The sequence below is a fragment of the Bombina bombina genome, chromosome 6 (genome assembly GCF_027579735.1).
Source record: "Bombina bombina isolate aBomBom1 chromosome 6, aBomBom1.pri, whole genome shotgun sequence".
Classification (NCBI taxonomy): Eukaryota; Metazoa; Chordata; class Amphibia; order Anura; family Bombinatoridae; genus Bombina; species Bombina bombina.
In genome coordinates this window covers 617,861,619-617,885,677 of record NC_069504.1, presented here as the reverse complement: position 1 = coordinate 617,885,677, position 24,059 = coordinate 617,861,619, and the positions used below count along the sequence as shown (strand labels likewise).

The 24,059-nt window shown below is 36.8% G+C and overlaps 1 long non-coding RNA gene across 1 annotated transcript in view; it reads left to right on the top strand.

Annotated features, from left to right (window-relative positions):
• The first annotated feature begins 10,401 nt into the window (after window positions 1–10,401).
• The window catches only part of LOC128665195 (uncharacterized), a 30,400-nt gene continuing 16,742 nt past the window's right edge, over window positions 10,402–24,059 (top strand). The window contains exon 1 of the long non-coding RNA XR_008403029.1: window positions 10,402–10,598. This is a non-coding gene — a long non-coding RNA (uncharacterized LOC128665195). The remainder of the gene's footprint in view (window positions 10,599–24,059) is intronic.

Sequence of the window (24,059 nt, the reverse complement as noted above, 5' to 3'; positions counted from 1 at the left end):
ACAGTCTAATCAAAATTAAAATTCTGGTGTAGACTGTCCCTTTAAGCTAAAATTACAGAAAATAAAAAAATCTAAGATTACATAAAATAAAAAACAAACGGCTAGATTATGAATTTTGCGTTAGAGGTTATGCGGTGCTAACGAGCAGTTTTTGCTCACCGCAAAATTTTGCTCATTACCGCACTCCAATACCAGCGCTGCTTAAGTCAGCGGTGAGCTGGTCGTACGTGCTCGTGCACAATTTCCCCATAGGAATCAACGGGGAGAGCCGGCTGGGAAAAAGTCTAACACCTGAAAAAAAGCAGCGTAAAACTCAGTAACGCAGCCCCATTGATTCCTATGGGGAAATAAAATTTATGTCTACACCTAACACCCTAACATGAACCCCGAGTCTAAACACCCCTAATCTTACACTTATTAACCCCTAATCTGCCGCCCCCAACATCGCCGACACCTGCATTATACTTATTAACCCCTAATCTGCCACTCGGGACACAGCCGCCACCTACATTATACTTATGAACCCCTAATCTGCTGCCCCCAACATCGCCGCCACCTACATTATATTTATTAACCCCTAATCTGCCGCCCCCAATGTCGCCACCACCTACCTACACCTATTAACCCCTAATCTGCCGCCCCAAACGTCGCCGCCACTATAATAAACATATTAACCCCTAAACCACCACACTCCCGCCTCGCAAACATTAGTTAAATATTATTAACCCCTAATCTGCCATCCCTAACATCTCCACCACCTACCTACATTTATAAACCCCTAATCTGCCACCCCCAACATCGCTGCCACTATACTAAATGTATTAACCCCTAAACCTAACCCTAACCCTAACACCCCCTAACTTAAACATAATTTAAATAAGTCTAAATAAAATTCCTATCATTAACTACATTATTCCTATTTAAAACAAAATACTTACCTGTAAAATAAACCCTAAGATAGCTACAGTATAACTAATAGTTACATTGTAGCTATCTTAGGGTTTATTTTAATTTTATAGGCAAGTTTGTATTTATTTTAACTAGGTACAATAGTTACTAAATAGGTATTAACTTTTTAATAACTACTTAGCTAAAATAAATACAAGAGTAACTATAAAATAAAACCTAACCTAAGTTACAATAACACCTAACACTACACTACAATTAAATAAATTAACTAAATTAAATACAATTACCTAAATTAAATTAAAATAGCTAAAGTACAAAAAAAAAACCCCAGTAAATTACAGAAAATAATAAACAAATTACAAGATATTTAAACTAATTACACCTAATCTAATAGCCCTATCAATATAAAAAAGCCCCCCCCAAAATAAAAAAACCCTAGCCTAAACTAAACTACCAATAGCCCTTAAAAGTCTCTTTTGCAGGGCATTGCCCCAAAGTAATCAGCTCTTTTACTTGTAAAAAAAAATACAAACAACCCCCCCAGCAGTAAAACCCACCACCCACACAACCAACCCCCCAAATAAAATACTATCTAAAAAAACCTAAGCTCCCCATTGCTCTGAAAAGGGCATTTGGATGGGCATTGCCCTTAAAAGGGCAGTTAGCTTTTTTGCAGGCCCAAACCCTAACCTAAAAATAAAACCCACCCAATACACCCTTAAAAAACCTAACATTAACCCCCTGAAGATCGACTAACAGTTCTGAAGATCCGACATCCATCCTCAAGGAAGCGGCAGAAGTCTTCATCCAACCCGGCCGAAGTCCTCAATGAAGCCGGGAGAAGTCTTCATCCAAGCCAGGCAAAGTGGTCCTCCAGACAGTCAGAAGTCTTCATCCAGACGGCATCTTCTATCTTCATCCATCCGACACGGAGCGACTCCATCTTCAAGACATCCGACGTGGAGCATCCTCTTCATCCGGAGTCTTCTTACTGAATGAAGGTACCTTTAAGTGACGTCATCCAAGACGGCGTCACTTAGATTCCGATTGGCTGATAGAATTCTATCAGCCAATCGGAATTAAGATAGAAAAAAATCCTATTTGCTGATGCAATCAGCCAATAGGATTGAAGTTCAATCCTATTGGCTGATCCAATCAGCCAATAGGATTGAGCTTGCATTCTATTGACTAATTGGAACAGCCAATTGAATGCAAGCTCAATTGTTTATTCTCTTTGTATCTTTATTTGAAATGCAAGAATGTAAGTTTAGATGCCGGCCTATTTTTGGTGTACAACCTGGGTTGTCCTTGCTGATTGGTGGATAAATTCATCCACCAATAAAAAAGTGCTGTCCAGAGTTCTGAACCAAGAAAAAAGCTTAGATGCCTTCTTTTTCAAATAAAGATAGCAGGAAAACGAAGAAAAATGATAATAGGAGTAAATTAGAAAGTTGCTTAAAATTGCATGCTCTATCTGAATACCGAAAGAAAAAATTTGGGTCTACACCAGAATTTAAATGTTGATTAGACTGTCCCTTTAATTTATACTTAGTTTATTTTTATTTTTAAAGTAGTGCTAGTTTTTTTTATTTTAATGGTAACGTTAGTATTTTGTAATTTAGGTAATTTTGGTTCATTTATGGGGTGTTAGGTTAGGGGTGTTAGGCTAGGGGTCTTAGTAATTTATTTATTTGCATTGTGGGCTTTGGTGGTTTAGGGGTTAATACATTTGTTAGGTTTATTGCGTTGTGGGTTTTGGTGGTTTAGGGGTTAATACTTTAATAGGTAGTTTGCGTTGTGGGTTAATGGCAGATTAGGGGTTAATACTTTTGATAGGTAGCTTGCGATGTTGGGGTTGGCGGATTTAGGTGTTAATAATTTAGTTATTACTTGCGGAGTGGGTTTGATTGCGGATATAGGGATTAATAGTTTAATTAGGCTTATTGTGTTGTGGGGTGTTGTCGGTTAAGGGGTTAATACATTCATTATTAGTTGTAAGAGGGGGGATTGCGGATATAGGGGTTTTACGTGTCAGACTTATTTTTGGGAGGCGTGTTAGACTTTTACAGGAGCTTAGATTTATTTTTTTAGTTTCTTAGGCGCTGGCAGTTTCTAAAGTGCCGTAATTCACTAGCGACTCCAGAAATTTGTATTTACGCTCATTTCTGGACATCGCTAGTTTATCCGACTTATGGCACTTTATGAACTGCCAGCGCTGTATATGTAATAGCCCGATGTGCGAGGTAAAAGTACAGGCGGTGCGGGTTGCAGCACTTGCGCTGAAGCCTTCGCCGTATATGTAATCATGCTCTTTGTTTGGTCTAACTTTTTTTCTGGTGGTTACAACAACACTTCTCAAATATTTCCTATTCAAATAATATTTACATGGCATAGTATATGATTAAAAAGGAGATCTTAAAGAAGTATAAGAGAATTCACTCACTATTGGTAATGAATTCATTTGCTTAGGATATAAATAATTAAACTATGACCAGGGGCAGGACCGTCTTTAACACAGGGCAAAAGGGGCAGCTGCCCAGGGCCCAGTTTCTGTTGAGGGGCCCAAGAGTCCTAAAAAAAAAAAAAAATTTTTTTTTTTTTTTTTTTTTTTTATGGTTCATACCAGACTGCTGATTTGACATGGGGAACACACACATTCAGTCCTAATACTGTCACAGTCAAAAGTACTCTGCTTATATATTTTTTGTTTTTTAAACTGTGCCAGACCGTGCCGGTGTCATGTGACATGCCAAGCTATTGCCATGTGCTGTTTTAGATGTGCACTGTGCAGCACTGAATGCAAAGCCATAACTCAGCATCCAGCCATTCCCACTGCAAAAGGTCCTACTGGGGTTACCACTGTTACCAGGTAACTGCTCTGGTGGTAGGGATTGTTTCTGGGTAGGGCTGACTGTAGGCGCATGCAGCAGAAAGCTGGAGCGGCAGGCACGTGAGGATTTGAGCATCTGTGCAGCTGCATACACTGCTCTCTTCAGTCTTGAGGCTGTGTGACTCATCTCACACTGTATCCATGCAGCCTTGGACAGACAGCATCCAGTCTGCTGGTCCCCTTAGCCCTGCTCTTTCTGCTGAGGCCCTAAGATCAACTAACTGAAGTTTGTTAGGGGAACAGTGCTTTGTAGAAAGGTGTCAGTGGGAAGAATAAGTGAGTGCACCCCCCCTCCCCATGCAGCATTGTCTAGTGCAAGGTGAGAGGGAACTTGTTCCTAGCAAAGAAGTGACATGTGCTGCTGTGGCTGATGTATAGTGTCATGCTGATACTTCACACATTAATGTAAAGTTTATTTTTATAGTTTTTGTTTTCTCTCTGTCTCAGATTTTACAGCTTCCCATAGTAGTTCTGCTGTTCCAGTCAGTAAACTTATACTGCACCTCCATGCTTCCTCCTCAGTCTTTACCTTGCTTTGCTCCAGTTGGCTGCCCTAAATCTCTTTAACCAACTAACCTCACACCAGAATCAAATTCAAAATAATATTAAATGAATCCACAGTGGAGGAATTTATATATTTATTTACTTATTAGTACTGCTTAGGTCCAGTTTCACATATTGCAATTTATTTCATTTTTTTAAATGATTAGCTCAGCAGTGGATAATCCACTGTTGGGCTAATAATTAAAAAATAAATTGATTTAGTTGTTTTTTGGGATGTTGGGGTGGAGAGCGAAATTGCATGGGGGGGGGGCAAGAAAATTTTCGCCCAGGGTCCAGTCAATATTAAAGACGGCCCTGACCAGGGGGCATATTTATCAAAGGTCTGTCGGATCTGATCCGACAGTACGGATCAGGTCCGACAGACCTTGCTGAATGCGGAGAACAATACGCTCTCCATATTCAGCATTGCACCAGCAGCTCTTGTGAGCTGCTGGTGCAAGACCGCCCCCTGCAGATTCGTGGCCAATCGGACCACCAGCAGGGGGGTGTCAATCAACCCGATCGTACTCACTCGCCAGAAAACACAGGACTTCAAGCTCAGTACGGAGCTTGATAGATATGCCCCTAAAGGTTATGTTCAAAAGATGCTATATATTTTACCTATAATATTTTTTAATATAGTATTTTTTTTCCAGCAAATGAAATATTAAAAAAATAGTTGCTTAGTTCATATTAAACCTCTCCCAAGTACTTATTTCCTTTGAATGACCAAGAGAGAATATAAAATGAGAACAAAATAACATAAACTGTATAGTGGAGAAGTCAGGGTTAATAAAACAATGTAAGAGAAGGCAGATGAGATAAGGAGTTGGTGAGAAGAATAAATGATGCCCCATGCTATTGGATGAATCTGCTGTAAGAGATTTGTTTCTAACTAGTTAAAGATCATGTCAATGAAAAATGACTTCCCATTTGCAAAGCTAGTGTGAAGATAAATGAATAGAAGCTTTGCTACAAAAGATCTTGAGAAATAAACTAATTTCTCCCTTTCACTTACTCCAACCAGCTTGACTGTTCTCTCACCAAGTAACTGTGAAATCACCCTAAACCCACTGAATTTACCATAGTGTCTGGGGGGAGGGGGTATATCAAATTCCTATGTTTCAGTTAATATACAGCTGCTCTGCAAGATGTTGTGAGATGTTTGAGAATGTGGTGGGAACCTTACTGTAAAACAAGCTTGGATGACTGAGATTAATAGCTTTTTTTTAACATCCATTACTACCTATGATCATTTGCCAAAATCTATCAGTTACCCATTTCACATAAGAGACCCAGGCTTGTGGGAAGGTATTTAGATAGGATGCACTGGACGGTAAAGCAAGCCACACAAATATGTTAACTTTAAGGAACATAAAAGAGCAGAAAGAAAATGCTTTAGAGCCTTTTAGTATTGTGCTGTTGTCTGCATATACCTATGTCTTCAACACCTTAAAGCCATCTCCAGGCACAGCAATGCACTACCGGATGCTAGCTGAGCACATCTGGTGAGTCAATGATTAGAGGCATATATGCATATTATTATTATCGGTTATTTGTAGAGCGCCAACAGATTCCGCAGCACTAATAGGCACCATTTACCAGCCTGCTCCTAGTAGAGAATTGTTGCTTATGAGCGTAACTATGTATGGTTTTCAATAAAGAATACCAAAGGAACAAAGTTAATTTGATAATAGACATACATTGAAAAGGGACATTGTACACTAGATTTTTATTTGCATAAATGTTTTGTAGATGATCCATATATATAGCTTTGCTTATTTTTTAATAACATTGTGCTGATTTTCAGACTCCTAACCAAGCCCCACAGTGTCAGATGTATACATGTGTTTACAGACTACTGCTGTCTTGTTTATGTTATCTATCTTTTCATATGCAGGGAAGGGGCGGAGGGGGGGAGTGTCTGCTGTTTTTGTTTACCCAGCCCCTTTCACTGATTGTCCCAGCCTAACCTCATAAACAGTGCTAAACTGGAAGCTTCTAAGTAAGTTTTTAAAATGTTTCATACTGGGTTTTTAGATCTGTATCTGTGCATATTCTTTATAGTAGTGTCTATTACATGCCGTTATATGAAAATTGCTGTGCACTGTCCCTTTAAAGCTGCATGGTTTATCTGAAACATGAAAGTTTCATTTTGACTTTAAGTCCCTTTAAATATAATCTATATTAAATGATATTACTAGTTAGTGCCTGGTTACCAAAGCTCTCTGCTTTGATCCATTAGTGACATGAGTTACTTCACAGGATTCTGTAAAGGCAAAATTTACCTTGAGAGTTGTGCATCTTACAAAAGGACATATCCTACATATTTGTAAGTGATGGAGAAAAGTTTATTGAAAGAATAATGTCAAAATCAGAAGCATTGAAAATTGCATTATCTGTATTAATTTAAATTCATATTAAAAGTTTGCATCAGAAAATAAAAACCTATTTTACGTATGCTTTTAAAAAAAGAGTATTTTAAGGAATATCAAACAGTGTTGATTTTTTTGGGAAAAAATACATGAGCACAATAACAATCGTAGAATGAAGTAGGTAGCAATAAAAACAATCATAATTCTTATCCTTTTTTGGCAGAAAACAAAGAGTTTGGAATCTTCAGCTAAACTTAGGTTTTCTATGTGGATTGACTCACAGAGAAGTCCTCTACAGTGCATCTGCAAGACTGGGAGTTCCTGCTTGTGCTCCTGTGGAGCACTGGATAAGCACATGCACAGTGGCACAGAGCAAAAGCTTCAATTAAAGGGACATGAAACAAATTATTCTTACATGACTCAGATAAAGAATACAATTTTAAAAATGTTTCCAATTTGTTTCTTTTATCAAATTTGCTCATATTATTCTCATATTATACTTTGTTAAAGAGATATCTAGATAGGTAGTGTGCATGTTTGGAGCGTTGCATAATAGGAAATAGTGCTGCCATCTAGTGTTCTTGCTAATGTATAACATCATTGCAAAACTGCTGCCATGTAGTACTGCAGACACATGCACACTTCTTAAAGAGATGGTAAATCCTAGCATTTTTTCTAGGAGTTCCCTAGTCTAAATGGATGGTCTTCCTGGAGTCATTATGAAGTAATCAATGACTCCAGACTAGTCATCAGAAGTCATCCTGAAGGATGCCCACAGGCCAAAATATTTAAATGAGATGGCTCTAGAGTCATTCAATGGTTGTTCATGCTTGGGAAGTAATCAGTAAAGTAATCTGCTAATCATTCTGTTTTAACCTTAGCGGATGACTTTACAAGCCTGATGATGTTTGATGGTGTGCAATGACTTCTAAAGTAGTTTAATGATCATCAAATTAGCCCAGAATGGTCTCTAAAGTAATCCTGTTTGTCTCGGGATACCAGTGCTACAAATAAAGGGGACTTTCATTCATGAAGTATAAAAACTTCATGCTAAAAGTTCCTTTATTTGCAGTGAGTTTAAAGAAATGAGCTGAGTGCCTCCACCCACCCACAGCAAAATGCTATTTTTTCAATGACGTATTATGCTGAATGGCAAGCACACTATTGGCTAAGAGGTGAAAACATTACCTCATTGAGGAAATGGCATTTTAGCTTAATCGGTCAGAGGTGCTCGTTTCGGCATTTAAAGGAACTTTTGGCATGAAGCTTTTTATACTTCATGACTGAAAGTTCCCTTTAATTGTAACACTGGTAAATCCTAGCATTCCAAAAACGCTAGGATTTACCATCACTTTACTATCCTGCTTTTCAACCATGGATAACAAGAAAATTAAGACAATTTGATAAAAGAAGTACAAGAAAGTTGTTTAAAATTGTATGTTCTATGTGAATCATGAATTAAACATTTTTGGTTTTATGTCCCTTAAAGCCAATTAAACTGCTGACTATAGGATGCAATCAAGGTGTTACAGGACCTTTGTCAGCTGTCGTTAATGGGAGACTCCTTTCTTATTTCCACGTACGATTTTTTTTTAAAGTAATAGCTCTTTACATAACCACAAAACCCTGACATATCTGTTATTGGTACATTTAAATTAGCTAAATAGTACACATGCATGCACCCTCTTCTGTCTATGCATGCAGCAGCAAGCACTTCTCATTTGGCTACAGATTGCCTGTGATGTAAATGCATTTGTGTACCAAAAACTACAAATTTAAAAGCTTGCTTCATTTTCTTTTGGTAAAATAAATCTCACAACCTTGACCTGAATAGTGACGTTCCTGGGTGTGTCTAAAGTTCTCTGCCACCAAATTCTCTATGTATCTTATAGCTGCAGTTCTTTCTGTTTTATCTTTACTAATTGAAAAATAAAAATAAATATATGTGAAACAAATGCAAGGTAAAGTACACTGAAAACAGAAAATTTTATTTGTATTAAAAATATCTCTGTCACATTTGTTCTCTACTGCCAGATTCTATTTTCCAGAGACCTGCATTACTTTCTAAGGGCGGCAGCCCGCTACACACAGGGACTTTTTAGGTGCTTATTCAAAGCAATGAGTTGGGTGTGCCCATTCAATGATTAGCATGATGATTTCAATCCATTTTGGTAAATTTTAGAGAAGTGTGCACTTAGTTTTAAACCAATCAGGTATGGTTACATGTTTGTTTTATTTTCAAATACTTACTAAGGGCCAGATTACGTCTGGAGCCCAAAATTTAGCTTTTGCAAGCCCGATACTTGCGCCCCCTCATAATACCAGCACATGCAATGTGACTTTGCATTGCATGGAAGCTTTGTACTTAAAGGGACACTGAACCCAATTTTTTTCTTTCGTGATTCAGATAGTGCGTGCAATTTTAAGCAACTTTCTAATTTACACCTATTATCAATTTTTATTAGTTCTCTTGGTATCTTTATTTGAAAAAGAAGGCATCTAAGCTTTTTTATTAGTTCAGACTCTGGAGAGCACTTTTTTATTGGTGGATGAATTTATCCACCAATCAGCAAGAACAACCTAGGTTGTTCAATAAAAATGAGTCAGCATCTAAACTTAAATTCTTGCATTTCAAAAAAAGATACCAAGAAAATGAAGAACATTTGATAATAGGAGTAAATTAGAAAGTTGCTTAAAATGTCATGCTCTATCTGAATCACAAAAGAAAAAAGTTGGGTTCAGTATCCCTTTAATAGAGTGCGCTTCCATAGGCTCCATTGGGAGTCTAGTTCTCATGCCGTGAGACAATGCATGAGAACTACTGCAGTGAAGGGGGTAAGTTGCGCAGGGATGGGCAGCAGATTTAAATATGTATGTATATGCTTATATACTGTACATATATATTTATGTGTAAATATGTGTATATAAACATATTAACAGATAAATATATGTGTATATAAACATATTAACAGATAAATATATGTGTATATAAACATATTAACAGATAAATATATGTGTATATAAGCATATATATTTACATGGAATACACAGTTCCCATAGACATTAGACAACATTGTAAAGGCACTTTTCAGTGCGTTTTTTTTTCTAACACCCCACACCCACCACATTTTACCCCATAAAACTGCTTCATGCAGTTTTAAAAAAATAAAAATAAAGATTCTATTATTTTTTGTATTATTATTATTATAGAAAAAACACTAAAATTTGGGGGCAATTGGGGCACTTTTTGAAAATTAACCAGAGGCCTGACTTCTGGTTAATTTTTTGAGCACTAATGTGGTACCAATAACCATCAATATTGCTGGTTATTTATTGCGAGCCCGTAAACGGGCAAATTTGCCCTTTTTTGAGTGCGCAAAAAAATAGCGCTCCACTTGTAATATAGCCCAAAATAAGCAATGTATTAAACATCATTGAATGCAAATCTGCAATCTGTTTTTTTTTTTCATGTGTGGTTTATTCCCAAGAAGATTTATACTATAGGAGTGCTGTTATACACAATGTAGCTTCATATCACAGCATGCAAAATCCAAACCATTCATATTTAATGGAACTCATTGTTCTTATTTTTACCAGTATTACAGGGTATACTGAACCTGCAGTGTGAATAAATTCAGCCTGTGCTTCTGTTTCCTTCTGTGTTTGGTTCTACACAAGGACAAAGGGTCAAGCATGGATGGAAGAAATATTCTTCTGCTACAGAATTGATTGGTGTCATTTACACAACAGTGGCTTGGGGAATGGTTTTAGACTAGACCACCTAACCTGAAGCAGATATTTTACATTTGCATATCAGTAACAAACGGGATGTCAGTTTTTGGCAGGATTGACAAGTATATATGGATAAAGAAAAACTTCAGGTATAGCTATTAATATTTGATTATTCACCAGAGGAAAAGGAGTCATTATATCTGTATTATTATTATTTTTTTACCTCAGAGCTGTAAGACACAGATGATTAATGTATGGCATGAACAAACTGTTAAAAAAAACCTGTAACATGATGCATGTGAATTGGCAATATCTACATATCCTATATGCATATTTTATTTGAATAAAAAAAAAGTATGCAGGGTGGTTTCTAAAAAATATTGCCACGTATGAGAAAGTAAAGCCCTAAATGTATGCTGGACATTAGCCACAATAGCACAACCTTTGCATGGGAGTAAAATCTTAATTAGTCTAGAAATATTTAGGTGGTTGTTTCAAAAGGGCAGTCACGAGACAGCAGTGAGACACTTGTGTGCTGTCATTTGAGGTTCCACAGCCCTATTGGAAAAGTCCATGCCATGGTGTTGAATAACAATGTAGATAATTAATGACACTTATGAGTTACACATGCTGCAGGGTGTGCAGGGAGGAACATGTATTGTGTTTCTGGACAGTACTATTCATATTCCTCCCTGCACACCCTGCAGCATGTGTAATTTATAAGTGTTCTGTATTTTAAGGGACGGGTGGCAACCATAATTAAGACTGATGATCTGTTTGCTTTACTTACACTTGAGGTACAATACAAATAATCAATAAACAAAACTGACTACTATGGGCGAGATTACATATGCTATGTGTTATTTGCTACTGGAAGTGGGGGTAACTGATTAGTATGTGGTGCAGCTGGGGGAGCGGGTAAAATCACAGTCTAACATGTGTTAATGGCAGCTTGGGTTTATTGATCACTGTGCGTATTAACATGGAAATCAAAATTAAACTTTCATGATTCAGCTTAGTTTATTAAATTTACTTTTTTCTATTTGTTGAAGGGCATTTTGGTAGGATCAGAAGCATGCATGTGTTTGGAACACAATATGGCAGCAATGTTGCATCAATGCTTGCAACAGCTTCATACACTTTTGAGCACTAAATCAGTGTTTCTCAACTGCGTTCCTCAAGTACCCCCAACAGTCCAGGTTTTCATTATAGCTGAACTAGTGCACAGATGAATATTCAGCAGATCAGTAACCATGGTTACTAACCTGCTCTCACCCATCAGCTGATTATTTCACCTGTGCTCTAGTTCTGCTATAATGAAAACCTGGACTGTTGGGGGTACTTGAGGACTGCGGTTGAGAAACACTACAATAGATGACAGCAGTGTTTGCACAATTTTATGAACGTCAGCAAGTATTGTTGGTTTGTTTTTCAAGTGATCACAATCATAAATGGCTTCTGCCAATAATATCACTCATGCATTAAATTATTACCTTCTGAAAACAACACAAAATAATTTTAAAGACAAACAAATGGCGGTATAGCGGGTTTATTGATTACATCACTGGTTGAAGGGCCTGAATGTTAAATGATCCCTTTTAATAGTGTTTAGTGATGGAATTAAACTGTTTTCTTCAAAACATAGAGATATGAGTGTATGGGGCATATTTAACAATGTGCGAGCGGAAATGATACAAAGTATACGAAGTAGCGTATCATGTCCACTGCACATAGATAAATGCAGACAGCGTATTCTTGTGAACTGCTGGTGCAATGCCACCCCTGCAGATTTGCGGCCAATTGGCCGCTAGCAGGGGGTGTCTATCAACCCGATCATATTCAATTGGGTTGATTTCTGCCCGCTGCCTCAGAGCAGGCAGACAAATTATGGCAAGGGGCCTCAAGCTACAAATATGCCCCTATGTCTCTTGAAGGGATTTGAGCAGGAGCATTATGGGTACTGTGGGCATGTTTGTTTGTTGGGTAACAAAGTATTTTATTATTATTTTTTTAACTTTCATTTGCTGAGCAGGCAGTATATTTATCTATTTAGTGGTTGCTTATTAAAGCCTTGCAATGTGGTGGGATAATGTCAGTGTGTATTGAACATGAGCAAAACCAATATTACATCCAGAACCTTTTTGGAGTATCCAAATAAATAAGATAAACAATGTTTTATATATTCATATTTATATTATTAAAGCAATACATATATTTTCTTAATTAAAACCTACAAGCATATAACATATACAATTTGCGTTGAGAAGTTAATACAACATTTTAAATAAAAAAAACAACAATCAAAAGACAAATTTCAGAGCATAACTTTTTTCAAGTATAGACACAAACTCAACTTGTTAGAATTCTAACAAAGTGAAAGCTTTTACCCTGAATTACTATATCATTATACACACATTTCTGAATTCTAAGGCAAGATATATAGAATATGAGATCCACTTCATATTGTTGGATTTATAGCTCTAAGAAACAAACAAACAGAAAAAAACCCCAATAGATCTCTTCTCTGCTACATAAAAAGAGAGGAGAAAAAAAATACACCCTACCTTCCACCTCACACCTCTCCCTATATCAATAATGCAAGAGAAGAAAAAAAAAAAAGCAATAACTTGTGAATTCTCAAAAGGTCCTTGGATTTGAGGTTTTATTGCCTCAGGTTGAGCTGTATAAAGTCTTTCCATTTATGTAAAAACCTGTAAAATCCTGTATATACTAGGATCAGAGCAGATTTTAACATCATATTGCTCTATTACTACTTGGTCAAGGACTAGATTCTGCAGTTTTTATGGTTTGGAGCTTTTTTCTCCTTCCAACCTTTAAAATCTTATTTCTGGCCATGAGAATATTCAAATTTTCAAAAAGAGTGTTATCTCTCTATTCCTGGCCATCTTTTAGAAATATAACATATTGACATTCTAAGTTTATAGACACAACGGAAATTCTTCTAAGCAAAAAACTCACCCTTGACCAATATTGAGATTTCTTGGCTAATCAAAAAGAAAACAGTGGTGGATACCTGCTTGCGGAAAGCCACACTTAGAACAACAGCAGCTATTGCTATCCCATTTAGACAGACATGCTAGAGTGATATATGCTATATTTAATATTCTGACCTGTTACTCCCTCCATCTAGCTGAAAGTGTAGCTCTGCCTGTTCTTTGTATACTTTGTTTATCTGTGGATTTATAACACCTAATCTAAGCCATTTATGTTATCTACAGCTACTAATATCTTATAATAAAAAATAATGAGCCTTTTCCTTCTTTGTATATTTGTAGCATTTGCTAAAAAAAAACAATACATATTTAACTGCAGCCTATTGTAATACCTAATAATTATTGGCTAAATCTCTCTTGTTACACAAGTACTGGACCTAAAGTAATGCCTCACAATTATTGGCTAATTGATCTAATATTGAAAGGGCAGGCCCTAAAGTACCCCCTTTACAATGCCCCCTCACAGACCTAGGATCATTTGCATTACCTTGACATGTGTAACGGCTATTAAATTAGTGTCTTGCATTAAAATGAACGAATAGTAATTTATGAAAAATATGTATTGCTTCTTTATATCTATAAACCCTTTGAATAGTGAGGATATTCAGTTTCTAGGCAAAATGATTTCAAAATTAATGCTGAATTGTTTTAAATATGTACAAATAATCACTGAGATTCTTCAGACACACCCTAAAAATACTCACTGACTTCTCTTTATGTTATGCACAGCTAATGAACCTTCTCTTTTCTGAAGCTTGGCTGGTCTTATACAGCAAAGCATTTCTGAGAAATCTCTCCAATGATTTAAAGGTTTTCCATGTAAAGTGAAAACAATGCAAAATGCCAGCAGTTGCAATGCATCCCAGGTGCACGGTTCAAATTTGTTTTAATTGCATCATTTATCATAATGTACATTTAGATTAAAAATGTGTTTTTCTTTGCAACATGTTCACAATATATAATTCAAGTTCTGTCACTGTTTTTACTTATTCCTACAGTAAATAAAGAAATATGAATGCAGAATAGGAGCTGCCAAATTGTGTCTTGCCAGTATACTGGTTAAGCTGAATTAATGTCACAGATACTTCTGCAATAAAATTATAACAGATACAAAGGAACTCATTCAGAGTTGCAGTAAACAGAATTAATATATGAAATCCTCAATACTCCTGAGATGTGATATGGATTAGTCATACCACTGCAGCAGGGATGTGGTTAACCCTTGTTGTGCACAGACAGATAAACACATTTCTCACATCTTATGAGGCAACTAGTAATATACCAGTTTAGAATGTCATCATTGTTAATCTAGGATTAGTTTTAACATTTTTTTATATCTGGGTTAAGCTATTTTTAGCAATCAGCTTCCCACAAAAGCAGGTCTTACTTTCACATACAGGTAGGGCTAGATAAATGTAGTCATTATAAAAAAAACATAAGTCACTAATGATGCATATTAAAGGGACACTGAACCCAATTCTTTTCTTTCATGATTCAGATAGAGAATGCAATTTTAAGCAACTTTCTAATTTACTCCTATTATCAATTTTTCTTCGTTCTCTTGCTATCTTTATTTGAAAAAGAAGGCATCTAAGCTTTTTTTGAGTTCAGAACTCTGGATAGCACTTTTTTTTTAATTGGTGGATGAATTTATCCACCAATCAGCACGGACAACCCAGGTTGTTCACCAAAAATGGGCCGGCATCTAAACTTCCATTCTTGCCTTTCAAATAAAGATACCAAGAGAATTAAGAAAATTTTATAATAGGAGTAAATTAGAAAATTGTTTAAAATGTCATGCTCTATCTGAATCACAAAAGAAAAAAATTGGGTTCAGTGTCCCTTTAAGAGCAAAAAAGATGAAAATCCAGATACCATGTGTACATTCAGCACACAGGTATGGAGATTTTTGGTAACTGAACTGAGCTGTTGAATTTCTTGGATGTTATTTTCTTGGCAGTAGGCAGTAACAGATCCCACTGCTATACAATACTTCATAAAATCTACATTTAAGAAACAACCCACCCATTAGTGTCATGAAAATATATACTGTATAGTGCAAAACCACAAACTAGGAAAAAGCATAACTTTAGTATGAATTCTAGTGTTAAACTGGATTTGTAACAGAGCAGAAGTGTTTAACAGAGCATTTAAAAAAAATCTTATTAAAAAAAACAAAACACAGGAGCATGAAAACGTATTTCTTTGAATAAATGTATATGTACTGTAAATACATTGTAAACATGATAGGTTTATAGATGTATCCCAAAACATATATTATGTTGCTAGAAGTTACAAACTGAGTATTTTACATATTATTTCACCTTCCCAGTTACCAATATAAAACTATGTGTAATTCCACTGTATAGAGATCTAATTCCATTGCTTATTATTTATAATGGCATTAGCAGAACTGGTGCTTCTCTGAGCTTGACAGTGGGTGGAGTACAATTCTGTGCTGCCTATTCCTTTGCAATAAAACAAGACATTTATTGTTGCACGTTGAGATGTGCCAAACAGTAGTATTACATCTTATTGGCACATAAGACCGGCCATCTTTTAACACAGCTTTCTGTGGGCTAGAGGAGCAGCCTAGGAGACACTAGCACATCTATGGTCAGCTCTCTACAGCAAGGGGCTCATGAAATATCTTTGATAACTGGTACTTTTATTTACAAGTTGTCAGTATATTTATGAAAATCTAAGTAGTGCTCTCCAAATAATATATCAGCTTATGGCAGGGTTATAACACAAAACAAATAATAATTATCCTTAAAAATAGAAACCCTTAACTAACATGCATCTACTAGAAACCATACAATTAATATAAATACCTGAATTCTTTTATTTAGTTAATATCCATGAACATATTGAAATATATTTGCAATACCAGAATATGACACAATATTATATGTGTATCTTTAAAACCGACCTTTCATTCAGAGCTGCATTTAAAATATTACAATGAGACTAAAATCTTTCGCTTTTAACATCCAAGCAATACAATCCTAATACAATATTGATTTAAAATATCAGAACTTTCACAGATAGGTTACTTAGTCTACCAGATACAAATTTAAACAATAATACAATATACACTTCTGAATTATTATTATATATTTGCATAGATAAACAATTTAAGATTGGGATTAGTTTAACAATACATAGGCTATGAAATGCTAACTTGAAATATAAACTATTTCCTTAAATCTGCTTATTATAATTTAACTGTGGTGACTATGCATATAACTTATCTTACCAATAACATTGTATACTTTACCAAATAAACCAGTCGATATCCAGTTTCCAATGTTTCTCAACAGATCCAATTTCACCTCAGAAATTCAAAATTGGGGATATTGCATATGGAGTCCAACAGTAGCCGTGTGCTTTAATAATAACCACAGTAGTTATTCCTTCAGGATTAGCCAGCCACCTTTTCTCTCAGTCTCTATGCTTGGGGTTAAATCATCTGATTTCACCCCTCCCCTTTTTTGATTATTATCAGTCATTGGTGAGTATTGGAAATGCCCACGGAAGCCTTGTCTCGGATTGGTTCTTTGCAACTGAACATGGATTGGTTTATTTGGTAAAGTATGTTGTCAAGGAAATACATCCTTGCAACAACCAATCATCTCATGGCTGCAATTTCGCATCATAACACTAGGTGGAAGCAGACAGCACAACACAGCAATACATGCAATACTATTTCTAAACATTTTAACAACTTAATTCATTATTTCTATGAAATGGTTATTCATTTTATCATAATTTACTGCAACAACTACTCACAATATTTGTTTTGGATAAGTAATATCTTATGAATTTTCTGATCATTTTGATATGAAACACAGTATATTATATTAAAATAATGTATCCTGTTTCTGAAATTAATGGCATTTATATATCTAATATGTTTTCAGAGCCGTGTTTAAACTTTCATAACCATCTTGTATATAATCATATGACATGATTCAGGTATCCCATGCAGGCACTCCATCTGAAAAATAGACAAATTATGTTACACATAATCAAACCATGGGATTATTACAGTTTGAATCTATTTTTCCATATATCTATTCACTGCAGCAACTATTTATTTAGTATAATATGTATCATTTCAACATATATATACATATATGGGCTATTTGAATCATCTCAAATATATCTGAAACTATTGGTCTCACTCTCTTTGTTAAAAAAAAAGTATTTATTTTTATTTGTGTCATCCAAGGGCTGTGAAGTGTCTCTGTTTGTCAACTTGGTTTTTGCCCTCCTGCAGTGCTGTTAGCTTCAGAGACTGTTATCTTTCAAACATATCTGAAACTATTTGGCAAGGGGGGTTTTATAGTAAACAGAGTTGTTTTTGTCCAAAACTTGTGAGACACAAACTATAGATGTTTTTGGAGTAAAGATAGTGGTCAGCAGTTACATAGCATGAGTCACTTAACAAATTCGTGCTAATTGTCAGTTCTTTTGAAAGATGTTTTTAGCTTCAAATATACACAGACGGATCGGCTGCATCTCGGTTGGAGGAAACCCATATATGGGCATGTATCCTGATTCCAGTCTGCTAATTTCCATCTCATTATCTCTTAAATCAACAGTCTTAGACATTTATGTTTTTTTAACTGTATGGGGGTAAGGGATGCTCTGAAGCTTGTATTTTTAATTAAGGAGCAAATGGTTTAGTGTCCATTTTCAGCTTTTAGAAGGTAAATGAATTATTTGATGTGCACATCCACAGATTTATTAAATAAAGACAAACATACTTGTATATATTATTTAATAATATTTCAAATACCTTGACATAAATCCCCCTTTCCAATTCAAAAATATGTAGGACACGTATTTGAATTGGATCAAAGTTAGTGGTATTTGGTGAGGATGTTGACCGTACACATCATAGACAGTCTTCTATGTAGAAAGTCTGTCATTTTTGAGCCTTCACGTTCATCAGCTAGGCATATTTAAACTACAGTATGTCTTTAGTGCATCTGGGGATATGACACTTCATTCTCCCTCTATGACTTGTAGTTGGGACCTGGGATGACATGCCCGCAATTGATTGATATGGACCCATTTATCTATGAAACTTTCATTTTTGGGGATCCTTATTTTATAGGCCACTGGAGATATTTTGTCAGTAAAGTACCTTTCTATGAGGGAAGAAATTTCTTCTCCCTAACCTGATCTCTTCCAAAGTTATAAAGATAAACTCTTTCTAAATTCCTTTGAGCAAATGCAAAGGCATATTGCAGGTGCTTTCTTAGGTTCTCCACATATTGATGTGTATTGGCAGCGTTTATCAAGTTTTGGTCTGTTGTACGGTACAGTAGATGCTGAGGTAGAACCATTCTTCTACCAGCCATCAGTTCAAAAGGTGACATCTTGGTTGCACTACTTGGAGTTGCTCTTAATGCCATTAGGACTAGAGGTAGCTTTATATCCCAGTCTTTACCTGTTTCACTCACAAACTTTTTGAGGATTTTAACAATGGACTGGTTGTAACGCTCTACACCACCACTTGAGGCAGCTCTATAAGCAATATGGAGCTTTCTTTTAACCCCCAGTATTTTCCACATTTTGGTCATCACTTCGCTAGTGAAGTGGGTCCCCTGATCTGACTCGATTCTTTGGGGCAAACCAAATCTGGAAAATACGTGGTTGATGAGCAATGCTGCACATGTTTCAGCACTGTTGTTAGGGGCACTAATGCACTCTACGCATTTAGTGAACAGGCATGTCACGGTTAACATGTATTTGTTACCTCTTGATGACATTGTTACCGGACCAATAAAATCAATTTGTATATCTGACCATGGCATTACCATCCCCCTTTTCTGCAATGGCGCTCTATGAGTTGGTGCAGTGGGTTGGAACTGTGGGCAGATTAAACACCCTTGACAGTAGGTTTGAACATCTTTCAACATGTGTGGCCAAAAAGAGTAATCACGTAATATTTCATACATGAGTTTGGCACCACGATGACCAGATGTGGGAGCATCATGGGCATGTTGAAGCATTAGACCTCTGAACTTGGTGGGTACTACCCACTGCTGGATGCCAGTTTTGGAGGTTCTAATTAACAAACCATCCTGTAACTTGAATTGTGATCTAGATTTTATTAAGATTCTAAGATCTTCTTTGCCAATACAATCATCTTTTGAGAATGGATTGCCTTCAGGATCTTCTATGTGTTTATAGAAGATGCCTACAATGGGGTCTTCTTTTTGACTAGTGATCAGCTCCTCACTAGGAAAATCCTAACTCCATTGTACCAAGTTAGGCTCACTCTGTTGTTTTGCCTGGTTTCTGGTAATGGCTTCTACCTGAATTGCACCCATTAAGTGGTCAATATTAAGGATTTCTCCAGTTATGGCTTTTTGTTTGGCTAATGAATCCGCAAGGTCATTGCCTTCCTTATCCGGACCTAGAACTCTGGAATGACCCTTGGTCTTTTTCCAGTGTATGGTTAAATCATTGGATACCACCAGATTATCAATCTCGCAGAACAACTTGCCATGCTTGACTGGTTTGTTATTGCTTTTCTGCATGCCATTTCTTTTCCAAGTTGGCAGGTATTCAACAAAACTGTCAAGCACATAATTTGAGTCAGTTATGATCACAAATTCATGAATACCATGTTCAATAGCCATTTCAATGGTTTTGAAAACAGCAGTTAGTTCTGCAACTTGACTGGATTTTGGTCCAATGTTGAAACCTATAGATATATTTGGGAATCCATTTGCCCCAGTTATACCAATGCCAGTGACTAATCTGGGCTCATTATCAATAGTGGCATGGTAAGAACAACCATCAACATACACCCAAGGTAATGTTTGACAATGGTCCTCATTGTATATTTTATATGGGGAAAGCAATTGTTCCTCCAGAAAATCATCTTCTGATAATTCTTCCCCAGGATCTTTAGCAGAACAGTCGTGGAGCTCAGCAAGCCCTTGTGCGACTGGATTCTTTTTATTCTGCTTGTAGCGAATTTCTAGTGGCCAGCCTTGTAAGGAAAGAGTTCATGCTGTTATGCGGCTATTTGACAAATTCCCATCTCTTATTCTTTCACTTTGCAAATATAGCAAAGGCTGGTGGGCCATTTCTACAATAATTTTCTCACCCTGTATATAGCTGCAGAAATTTTGTAGAGCCCATACAGTAGATAAGAGGGCTTTTTCGTAATCGTTAAACTTTATTTCTACTGGGGATAGATTTTTGCTCGCATAAGCAATGGCTTTGTTCAAATTATCATGCTTCTGGTATAAAACAGCACTCATGCTTATATCTGTGTAACCTGTCTCAAAGAAGAAAGGTTTACCACCTTCAGGGTACGCTAAGCAAGGTGCTTGAGTGAGTTTTCTCTTCAGCTCTCTGATGGCTGTCTCTTGAGACTCACTCCAGTGCAATTTCACATCTTTCTTTAGAAGAAGTAGTAGTGGTTTAGCTAATTCCGCATAATTATCAATGAATTTGCGAGAATAATTTGTCATACCCAGGAATGATCTCAATTCCTTTAAGTTAGTTGGGTTTTTAGAATTCACTATAGCTTCCACCTTTTTCTTCTGGGGATTTAATCCTTCAGAGGTAACTTCATGTCCCAAGAAGTTTACACGAGTGCGGCACCATTGAGCTTTTTGTAGGGATAATTTGACACCTGCCCTTTTAAGTTGGCTGAGGACGTGTTTAAGCTCTGCGACGTGTTTTTCAAAGTGTGTGCTTTTGATTAAAACATCATCAACATAAGATAAGGTCCCCCTTTCCAGTGCATCAGGCATAGCCTTATGCATGAATACAGCAAATTCATGTCCAGAATTTATGTATCCAAAGGGGAGTCTCTGAAATGCATATTGGACCTTTTGGAAGGAGAATGCTAGCTTATATTGGTCCTCTTCATGTACCTTTATGGTACAATATCCCTGTGCACAATCAATGGCAGTGAATATTTTGGATCCCTGCATTTGTGCTAGGCACTGGTCAATGTATGGTACAGGCCAGCCAGACATGTATACTCGTTTGTTTAGCTGTCTTAAGTCAGCACACAAATGCCATTGTCCATTGAGCTTAAGGACACCTAGAATAGGATTATTATAAGAGCTGTGCACCTGTCTGATAATACCTCTTTCTTCTAAATTCCTTATGATCTCTGCAAGAGAATCATATGAGGCTAGGGAAAGTCTGTATTGTTTGACAAATACAGGTGGTGCATCGGGATCTGTTTGTATTCTTGCAATGTGCAAGTCTGTAGTACCACAGTCATAAGAATCCTTAGCAAAAATATCCTTGTACTCCATCAGGAGTTCTCACAGCTTTTGCCGTTCATCATCACTGGAACAGCCATTAGCTAAGGATATTTGCTCTTCGACTATTTGCTGAAATCCTGGAAAGATTTAAGGCTGTCCTATTTCATAGGCTTCTTCCAATCTAGAGGTGAGATCCCCTTGATTATAGTTTATATTGCCCCCATGACTCTGGGAATTGGGGTAATCTTGCTGTTTGATTGGCTGTTCAAACACTAGAGAGGCTTCTTCAATTTTACAGATGCCTTCCTCTGAGCTGAAGGGATAAATAGACTGAATATTAAATAGACCCTCTGGCATAGATGCAAAGGATTGTTCTATTAATTGTTCTTCAGTTAAGTATCCTTCAGCTATTAGCCCAATTACATTATTCTGGAATCCAAACGTGTAATAACTTGATTCCAGTGCATATCCTATGGTAGTTCCCTTGGATAATGTTATATCCTGTGGGGTCATGTTATGCACAACAATATGTATTGGAACAGTTCCAATATTCACCATAGGAGTGTAGGTCACTGTGACACCAAGATTTTGTATTCTATGGGAGAGGCAAATCAGTGTTTCAGAAGTTTTTAATTTCTGACCTCTCTTTACCTGTAAGGGTAAAAGAAATTTATCAGCCCCAGCAGGAATTATAACATCGCTAGATACCTGCATATTCACAGCATATGGCAATTGCTGGTTTGATTTCAGGGCTGCATTTTCATCCTGAAATACTTCAGGGTCCCCCTTTAACCTGCTCCAGAGGCAAGAATTAATCAAATCTATTTGTATGGCATATCTATGTAAGATATCATTGCCAATGTATATTTGATTATGGGGAGTATTTAAAACTAAAAACAGGTGCTTCACTGACTTATTACCAATAGAGATACATAATAAGCACGTAGCTATGATGTTATAGCTTTCAGACCTGTTATCCAGGTTGTGGACACAGTGGTCTTGGGGAGAAAGATATTTAATCACTTTAGGTTCAGCTATCTGCGCTAATAAACCTTCGCTTATATAGCTAGCTTCCTGTTTTAAACTCAATTTGGCATATTTTGTTGTACCAAGGTCATGCATTTGTATAGGGATAAATAGATCCTCTTTAACTCTCTCAATCCCTGTGAGGTATTGAGCGTGGCCTCCCCCCTTAGGGATTCTATGATCCCCCTTGTGGAGAGATATGGTTAATACATCGCCATCTAGGAAAATATTCGCTATCTTTCCAGGTGAAATTTTAAAAGTATTACCATCAGAGCCACTTAAAGGAGTCTGATCATCTATTTGTAGAATAGTGATTTCAGGTACAGAGTTATTCATGAAATGAATCTCCACAGCATCTGGTTTCTCTTCCACCACGTGACAGCTATGTCGGTTGCGAGATATACCAGATTTTTCATAATTGATAAGTCTTTTAACTTGTGACCAAATTACATTATTTATGGAATCAATTATGGTGCTTAATCGCTTCAGGAGATCACTACCAATAATTAAACGATCAGTTGGCAGATCCACTATAATGACAGGGTGTCTTATGACCTTGTTCCCCAATTTAAATTTTTCCAGGCAGTACCGTAAACTTTTAGGGAGTCACCCCCAACTCCTATTAGAGAACCGTCAAATTATCTTATTTTAGGTTTGTGGGGTGTTAGCTCATTTAGCTGTGTGTAGTACCTGTGGGATAAGATAGTTGCCTGAGATCCGGTGTCAATTAATCCCATGATAGGGTTGGAGACTGAATCTTGCATCTCAACTAATACATAATACCTTCCTGCATTTTCTACCATTTCACACATAAAGTTGGCGTTATCATACATCTGTGGGCTTCGCCACGCGTTACCTGAGTTCACCATGCTTTCCGATGCAGAAGAAGCTTCATACCTACCGGTCTCCTCTATGACAGGGTCCGCTGGATTCTTGTGTACTGCATCTGTGGAAATAAGGTTAAGGGTGTGCTGCAAAGGAAGAGTTTTGTTAACTTTTCCCGGATGAGGTTGCTTGTCACCATGTTCTCTCCGGTCTGTGGGGAGAGAACATGATTAGTATCATTGATATTTATTATTGCATTTTGTATATCTCTCCCCTCCCCTTCAGGTGATACTTCAGTATTTATGGTTGTGCCTTTGGTCCACTGCTGACCACTGGCTGTACCCCTAAAAAAGTATTGTTCGGTTGCTGAGCCGTAGAAAGTTGACTCATATTAGCGAATTGTTCGCTCAACCGATTTAACTGGGTAAACAGCATATCTACCTGATTGTACAAGTTACCTCTACCCCTGGGCCTATCTCTTGGTGCCCCATGA